Consider the following 7,752-nt stretch of genomic DNA (forward strand, 5'->3'; position numbering starts at 1 on the left):
AAGTCAGCCTGTTTTTTTAATCTAAAAAACAACAACGAAATATAAAGGATAGAAGGCAGGAGACCAATAAAATATATGCAATTTGCTTGTAAGATTCCCTGAAATCTATATGGGTTGTTTACCTGTATACTTTTGGTCCTCCTGAGCCTTGGGATAGTAATATGGTCTGGGTCTGAGGCACAAAGTTCAGGGGCAGGATTTGACAATGATTCGTCAGAATCTGTGTCGTTATTCCAAGGAAGATTCAGCCCATATTTTTTGTCCAAGGGAGGAGACTGGGTTGCATCAGAGTCCAAGAGAAAATTGAGAACCCATTAAATACTTAATCCCCAGAGGAATCTGCACAGAAAAAGGTCTTAATTCTATTTGAAAAAAAAAAAAACTAAAATATTGATGAATGATATTATGACAAAATAATGTAATAACAAAATTAGAATGATTTTAGGAAATTATTTGCAAAACCAAAACATTGTGGTACGATAATAATGCATATAATTATTCTACGCAGCTATATTTAACAAAAACACTTAATTGACCGTAACAAAAAGCTCCCGGGAGGAAAACTACATTAAATGTTTTTTTAACAGGGCAGTGAAAATATTGGAAAATAAAAAAAATAATGAATAAAATAATATGAAAAAAGAATTCAATGTGTATCGATGGACCCATATGAAATACTTATATCGCTATGTACTTATCAGCCATATCGCCCAGCCCAATATGTAACTGCAACTTCAAAACCTCGGGCCATAACAGGATTGTAACATGGGATGCATATCTTCATTCCTAAATTTGTAGATCCCGAGGAGGCTGCTCAATGGTCCTGGTAATGTAAACCTCAACCAATTCGGTCACAGCCAATGTTCTCCATCCTTGTTAAGAAGTTTTGAAATGATTTAATAGATATACTATTGCAAACTATACCAGAATTTTATACATTTTAAACTTTTGATCACAATTTTACCTATTTTCTAAAAATCTGAAGAATCCACATGCCAAATCACCTGCTGTGGACACATAGGTTCTGTTCTGACAGATAATTCAGTTACAGGTTGTGTACTTAAAGCCAATAAGAGGGCAATGCAGCAGTCGACAGCCTGACGAAAGCTTAAGTCTCCCAATGAGAGAACTGTAGTGGCTGGTAGGTTCTTAGATTGTAACATAGTAAAGACATACACTACGCATAACTGTATATCATATGATGATGAGGGAAAATATTATTAGCTACGATTTATGTCCAGATATATTAGAAAACTTGTCCAACCAGCACAGGTCTATCTAACTGTAATTTTAACATCTCAAGACACGACAGGATGACCACATGATACGCATACCTCCTTTTCAGAGTCTGTCAAACCTTGAGAAGGCTGCTTCGATGTTCTGGTGGCATCAACCTCAGCCGATTCAGTCATTGTCGGTTGTCCTCCATCCTAATGAACAAGTTGAATATTAATTTAATGAATTAAAAAAAAGAAAATGGATCAGAATTTTACACATTTTAACGAACAAGTTCACGAATGAAACAAAACCAATTACTTTAGCGCATGACAATTAATCTTCAGTAGAGATATGTTGTGACTGATATTTCAGTCACAGGTTGTCTTTTGAACGCCACCAGGGCCGCAATGGAGCACAGGACAGCCAAAAGTCTTCTTGTCGGACAGCTGTAGTGGCTGGTAGGTTCTAAGATTATAACATAGTAAAGGCACATACAACTCCTAACTGTATTTCATATGATAATGAAGGAAAAGATGATTAGCTATGATTTATGTCAACAATAAAAATGGCTCTACGGGGTCCCCACGAACGCAAACCTGACAGTTGGGTGTCAGATGGCCAACATACCTGACTCGCAATTCAACTCAACTGGACCCCACAACACAAGAAAAAGCTGAGTGAGCCTCAAACCAGACATACACATTCACTGACAAATATCCTGTGACACCAGATATATTAGAAGTCTTGTCTAATCAGCACACGTCTATCTAACTGCAATTTTAACATCTCGAGACACGACAGGATGAGCACACCATACGCATACCTCCATTTCTGAGTCTGTAAAGCCTGGAGGAGGCTGCTTCGATGTTTTAGTAGCATCATAAATTTATTGAATTAATTATATTTGAGGTTGGATTAGATTTTTACACATTTTAAGCCTTAGCCACCCAAAACAAAACATAAGCTCATGAATGAAATAAAACTAATTAATTTCGCCCATGCCAATTAATCTTCTGTAGACACGTGTTGTGACCAGTGTTGTTTTTGGCAGGCATTTTAGATTTTGTCCAAGTCATTTGGACAAAGTGCTGATTTGTTTACATCACATTTAGTCATCCCAATTCGTTATAGTTTTAGTCCAGTTTTAGTCAACGAAAACTAAAAAAAGGGTTTTAGTCCAGTTTTAATCGACGGAAACGCAAAAAAAGTTTTACCCTAGTTTTCGTCAATTTATTCACAAAGGTTTTAGTCCAAGCGGCACGGTGGCCCAACTGGTTAGCATGATGGCCTCACAATATTGAGGTCGTAGGTACGATTCTGGCTCCGGCCTTCCTGCGTGGGTTTCCTCTGGGTAATCCGGTTTCCTCCCATATTCTTAAAACATGCATGGCAAGTTGCTTGGACACTCTAATTGCCCCGAGGCATGAGTGTGAGCGTGGATGGTTGTTCGTCTATGCATGTCCTGCGATTGGCTGGACACCAATTCAGGGTGTACCTCGCCTACTGCCGAAGACAGCTGGGATAGGCTCCAACACCCCCCGCGACCCTAGTGAGGAGAAGCGGTACAGATAACGGATGGATGGATGGATGGATGGGTTTAAGTCCATTTGAGTTAAAACAAGGCATTCAAGGTTTCCACCCAATAACAAAGACTTTTGGATGGACTACTAAGGATTCTTCATTACAAACAGAAAAAAGTGGCAACAGTGGAATCAATACTCACTGCTCCAAAATAAGCAGAGAAGCAAAACATTTTGTTGGGCAACTGTTGTGGCTTTATTTCACTAAAAGCAACATAAAATAATTTATGAACCACATGCTAACAATTTTGTCTAGTCAACGAAAAAAATTCATGTACATCACGTCATGTTTTCGTCATAAAAGAACCTCGTATAGCTTGTCATCGTCATTAAAAAAGGGGCGTTAACGAAGTATTTTCGTCATAGTCATCAGTGACGAAAACAACACTGGTTGTGACTGATATTTCAGTCCCAGGTTGTCTCCTGAACACCACCAATTGGGCAAGGGCGCGCAGGAAAGCCTGGGGTCTTCTATTTTTACAGTATAGAAAGGCTAAATATCAAATTGAAACAGTGTTTTATATCATGAATATACAGGGTTGGTGCTGGTTCTGGTAGGGAAACCACAACATAAAGATGTCCTTAATTAGTCCCACAATGGGGATATTTGCAATATGGCATATGATGGCCTAACAGGGCCACCGCCCAGAAAGGAGTAACGCAGAACTTTGTAATACTGTCACTCCCTGACCAGTTCGTTGTTCCTGCAGAGCCAAACTTTGACTCAGACCCACAAATTTGAATTACAGATAGTGGACAATGGAGAACTCCCCCAGTCAGTCAGCATGTTCAACTTCCATAGAAACCTCACATACATTTATTAGATTGCCAAACTAATTGGAAACTACATCACCAGAACACCACAAGTGGGCTCTGTTATTGTACTTAAAGATGCATCTTACAAACCTGTGTTCTCCAAGGCCAGCTGGTCCATAGTCTTAAGTTATTTCTTCGCCAACATCAATGTCTCGGAGCGCAAACAGACAGAGGTGTGGTCTGTCCTCTGTTGTCATCTTCTTCATTTTACAGTTGGGGTGCATGTGGTCATCATTAACCAGTCTTCCCAGACTGCCATCTTCTTGAGCTGCATCAACACTTAAAATAGATTAAAAAAAAAAAAACAATTATTCAAACAATGTCAGAAATTAATCTTTGAGACAATCTTGTGTACACAAAACATAAAAATAGGAAATCCACAATTTTTAAATCTAAATCAAATCATACAAGAAATTTCTATTGGAATCAGACCCTAGTAACAGCTTGTCTTTGAGACTTCATGATCTATATTTTCATTTGTACAGATTCAACGCATGAATAAAAGTAATTATACATTTTTGCTTAGAGAATGATTTTTCCCCTAACACTTATGGGATGAGTATGTGTTTATTTTTTTAAATAAAAACAAAAATAAGATAACATCTCAATCTTTGCCTCACCTCCAAGTTTTTTCTTGCCGGCGGAAGTCAAACAAAAAGACAGTGCCTCTTCCATCCATCTTCCTGCGTTGAGATTCATCAGAATCTATCAATTTTCCTCTGTACTCCATAATAAAGAATAAAGTCGTCTTTCCTGAAAGGGGCCTTGGTAAATACTCCTCGACCTAGTTAACAGGGAAATCAAGTTAGCTTCGTCATATTTTTAAGCACACAAATAAGGAGTCATCATATTCATTTGGGCCACTATACTAATGTAGGGTGGTTTGAAACATTGCTTCTTGTGAGGGATAGAGCAGAGCCCTTCTTTATGATTTTAAAGGAACAGACCAGCCAAAATTCATTTTCCAGCATTGCATTAGCCAGTATGTATTAGGACTGAAAGTACAAATGTCAATTGCACCTGGTTACGTAAAAAAAAAACTTTAAGATTATTTAGTTTCAAAACAATGACATACACTGTACACAGTCATATTGGATCGCGTCACGTGATCTCTGTGACGTATTACGTGCTTTACACTAGACTATCAATATCGGACTTGTTCACCGGTCTATTGTGGTATAAAAATGCCGGAGGGCGTCATCAAGTACAGCCTTAATTTAGATAGAACTCCTACCATCAGGTTTCACACTCACTGAAATAACTTGAAACTGACAAAAGTGGCAAAAGAAAAGGTCAAGACACTCTTAATGTAAAATAACCACTTAAAAAACGATGTCAGCTTGGTTATCAGAAAACAATAATATATCTTAGCAAAAGCGTTAACATCATACCTTTAAATTAGTTTATATTCTTCGCTTCTAACTCTGCAGTCTTGTCCAGACCCTTGACTGCATGTTCAATAGTATCCTGCTTTGGGGACTTCCTGCATCTCAGGGAAGGCATTGTTTATTCTATAAAGAAAAAAGACAGTATTGTGTTGAGAATTATTAATACTATGGGCTAAATGGAGTTTTAACAATATCAGTGTAAGAAAAATAAATTATAAATTAAAAAAACATCAATTCCTCCATCCCAATTAACGATTTCAACCATAATAGTTTATATTGAAGTTTAAACAACAGACACAGACAGATTTATGCAGTGTGACTACAAAAATCTTACCAAAATTGCATTCACAGTAACCTTTGCTTTAAGAATCATGTAATTAACCAGTGAACATCGTGTCTTACACAAAAATTAATGACAGAAATTATCATAGTACTTGCATTCTGTGGTTCTATAACAAAAGTGCAAGCTGTTAGCTCCGCAAAGCTAACGCAACAAGCTAGCGTCCCTCGTGCTCACATTCAATGCAAACCTGACCACCGGATGACAATACGCGTCGGTTTAGTTCTTTAAATGAGTAAAAGCACCATGACGTTTTATAATTATTCAATGCTTAACTGGAGCTCGTCAATTATGTCGATGTAGGAGCACATGTTTGCTAGGCCAGTGTTGTAGGCCCACATCCATGGTGCTACTTTGTATAGTGTTTTCCACACAACTATCTCTAACTATGAACAAATGCACTCGACGCATGTTTTGAAAAAAACCCAACGAAAAACACTTACCTCTCCGTTTCAACAGCAGTTCGAACTTCGAAGTGGTGATATTCTCCAGCGTTAAGCACCTGCTCGAACTGCGAATAGGTAAAATTCAACAGCGTCTTTTTTCTGTCTTAATAAGGACGCGATGAGAGGAGGAGCGCTTGCCTTTTCGTCAGCACGCCCCGCGCGGGTGGTGCTGCTTTATCACTCTCTATCTGTGCCCGCCCGCCGGCATGTCGATAGAAAAATAATATTCCTTCAAACATTACTTTCATCTTCTTAACGTTTTGTAGTGAATTTAACAGGTTCACCACTTTTTTCAAATACACCAATGGAAAACAGGTCTTAATTGAGGAAACATACAAAGAGCGTCTCACAAACACCTTATGATGAGCAATGTAATTTGATCACGTTTTTTGTCACTGCCTGGACGTTGGGTTCACTGGCCTGGTGGCAGTGGCTTGTAGACACTGTCACTGAGTGGGAACGGATCTCAAGGTGGGTCAAACTAACCCAAGCAGTGGATCGGTCTGTTTTTTAAATTTATTAATTTTTTTATTTTATGTATTTATTTATTATTTAATACAAGGGCTTCGGCTCACTACCAGTGGGCGGGACCAAAGAATTTGGGTTTCCTTTGAGCTAGGAGGCAGTCAAAGGCAGTCCAATCCCCGGCAACATAAAGCGCCTAGCTCTGGGGACATGGAATGTCATTTCTCTGGTAGGGAATGAACCCGAGCTGGTGTGTGACTAGACCAGTGGTTCTCAATTATTTCCTGTCATGCTACCCCTACCAAGAAGAAAACAATTCGCACCCCCCCACCACAATTTTCTTTTACATTTCGTACTAATGTACATGTTCTTTGCATATTAATGTTAGATTGTCAATAAAATATCTTACCTTAACAAAGCTAAATTGATAAAAATAAAATATCATTTTGAGAACGACTATTGTGAGGATCTCGAAACTCAGTACTCTGTGGTGCTAATATTGATGAGATGATAAATATGTTGAAGCCACAGAACAAAAAGATTAGATATTGTTTGGAAATTAATGACGTACATAAAGGAATATCAGCCTTGATTGGAGTACATTACTGCATTTAAATTTTTAATAAAAATGAAACAATTATTGATGTTATGACCACTATGAAGAATTTAAAAAACAATATATAGGGATAATTATAGTTTTCATTTTGTTATGTGTAGTCTGTTCATGTTGCATTATTTTTATGACAAAGACGATGGTTAATCGTAGGTTTGTTGCCCAAATGTACCATTACAACCTGATTAATGTTGAGAATGACGAACTCAAACTGGACACTGAAACGTAAAAACACATGGACTTCTTGCCCCTGTCCTCACACGTGCACACACACACACACCATACACGAAGATCCGGGAGGTAAGGACGGCTGTCCTACAGGATGCGGATGGAAGAACAACTGCAGCGGAACAATGCCAGGGATGTCTGGAGGGGCCTGAAGACCATCTCAGGCCACGGACAAGCAGGTAAGACCCAGAAGGGGGGGGGGCTTCAGTGGGCAAATGAGTTTAACCTATTTTTCAATAGGTTTGATCAAATGTCTGACCCCGCTCAGGCTTCCCTGATGCAGCCCCCACCCACCCCTCCTGCCACTGCGAACAAGACCCTCTCTCCCCCTCTCTCGCCCCTCTCTCTCTCCACAGGCTCCAGTTCCCAGCCTCATCAGACAACCACCACTTCCTCCTGCTCAGCCTTGTTCCTCACAACATCTCAGGTGAAGAACCAGCTGAGGAAGATGAAGGCGAGGAAGGCGGCAGGCCCAGATGGGATCAGCTCCCAGCTCCTCAAATCCTGCGCAGACCAGCTGTGTGGAATCGTCCAGCACATGTTCAACCTGAGCTTGAAGCTGGGCAGAGTCCCCCAGCTGTGGAAAACATCCTGCCTGGTTCCGGTTCCAAAGACACCCCATCCGAAGGAGCTCAACAACTTCAGACCAGTGGCGCTG

The 7,752-nt window shown here is 39.5% G+C and overlaps 1 long non-coding RNA gene across 1 annotated transcript; it reads right to left on the reverse strand.

The window, feature by feature from the left end:
* Window positions 1-260: 260 nt before the first annotated feature.
* Window positions 261-5,952, reverse strand: LOC148315633 (uncharacterized). Its single transcript, XR_015840737.1, has 6 exons — window positions 5,786-5,952; window positions 5,006-5,125; window positions 4,235-4,398; window positions 3,705-3,893; window positions 1,335-1,430; window positions 261-275 (listed from the first exon to the last, which is right to left on the reverse strand). It is a non-coding gene; the product is annotated as an uncharacterized LOC148315633 (long non-coding RNA).
* Between the last annotated feature and the right edge of the window lie 1,800 nt (window positions 5,953-7,752).

Source organism: Idiotropiscis lumnitzeri, unplaced genomic scaffold (genome assembly GCF_059441095.1).
Source record: "Idiotropiscis lumnitzeri isolate Australia: NSW breed Sydney's pygmy pipehorse unplaced genomic scaffold, RoL_Ilum_1.0 HiC_scaffold_71, whole genome shotgun sequence".
NCBI classification, from domain to species: domain Eukaryota; kingdom Metazoa; phylum Chordata; class Actinopteri; order Syngnathiformes; family Syngnathidae; genus Idiotropiscis; species Idiotropiscis lumnitzeri.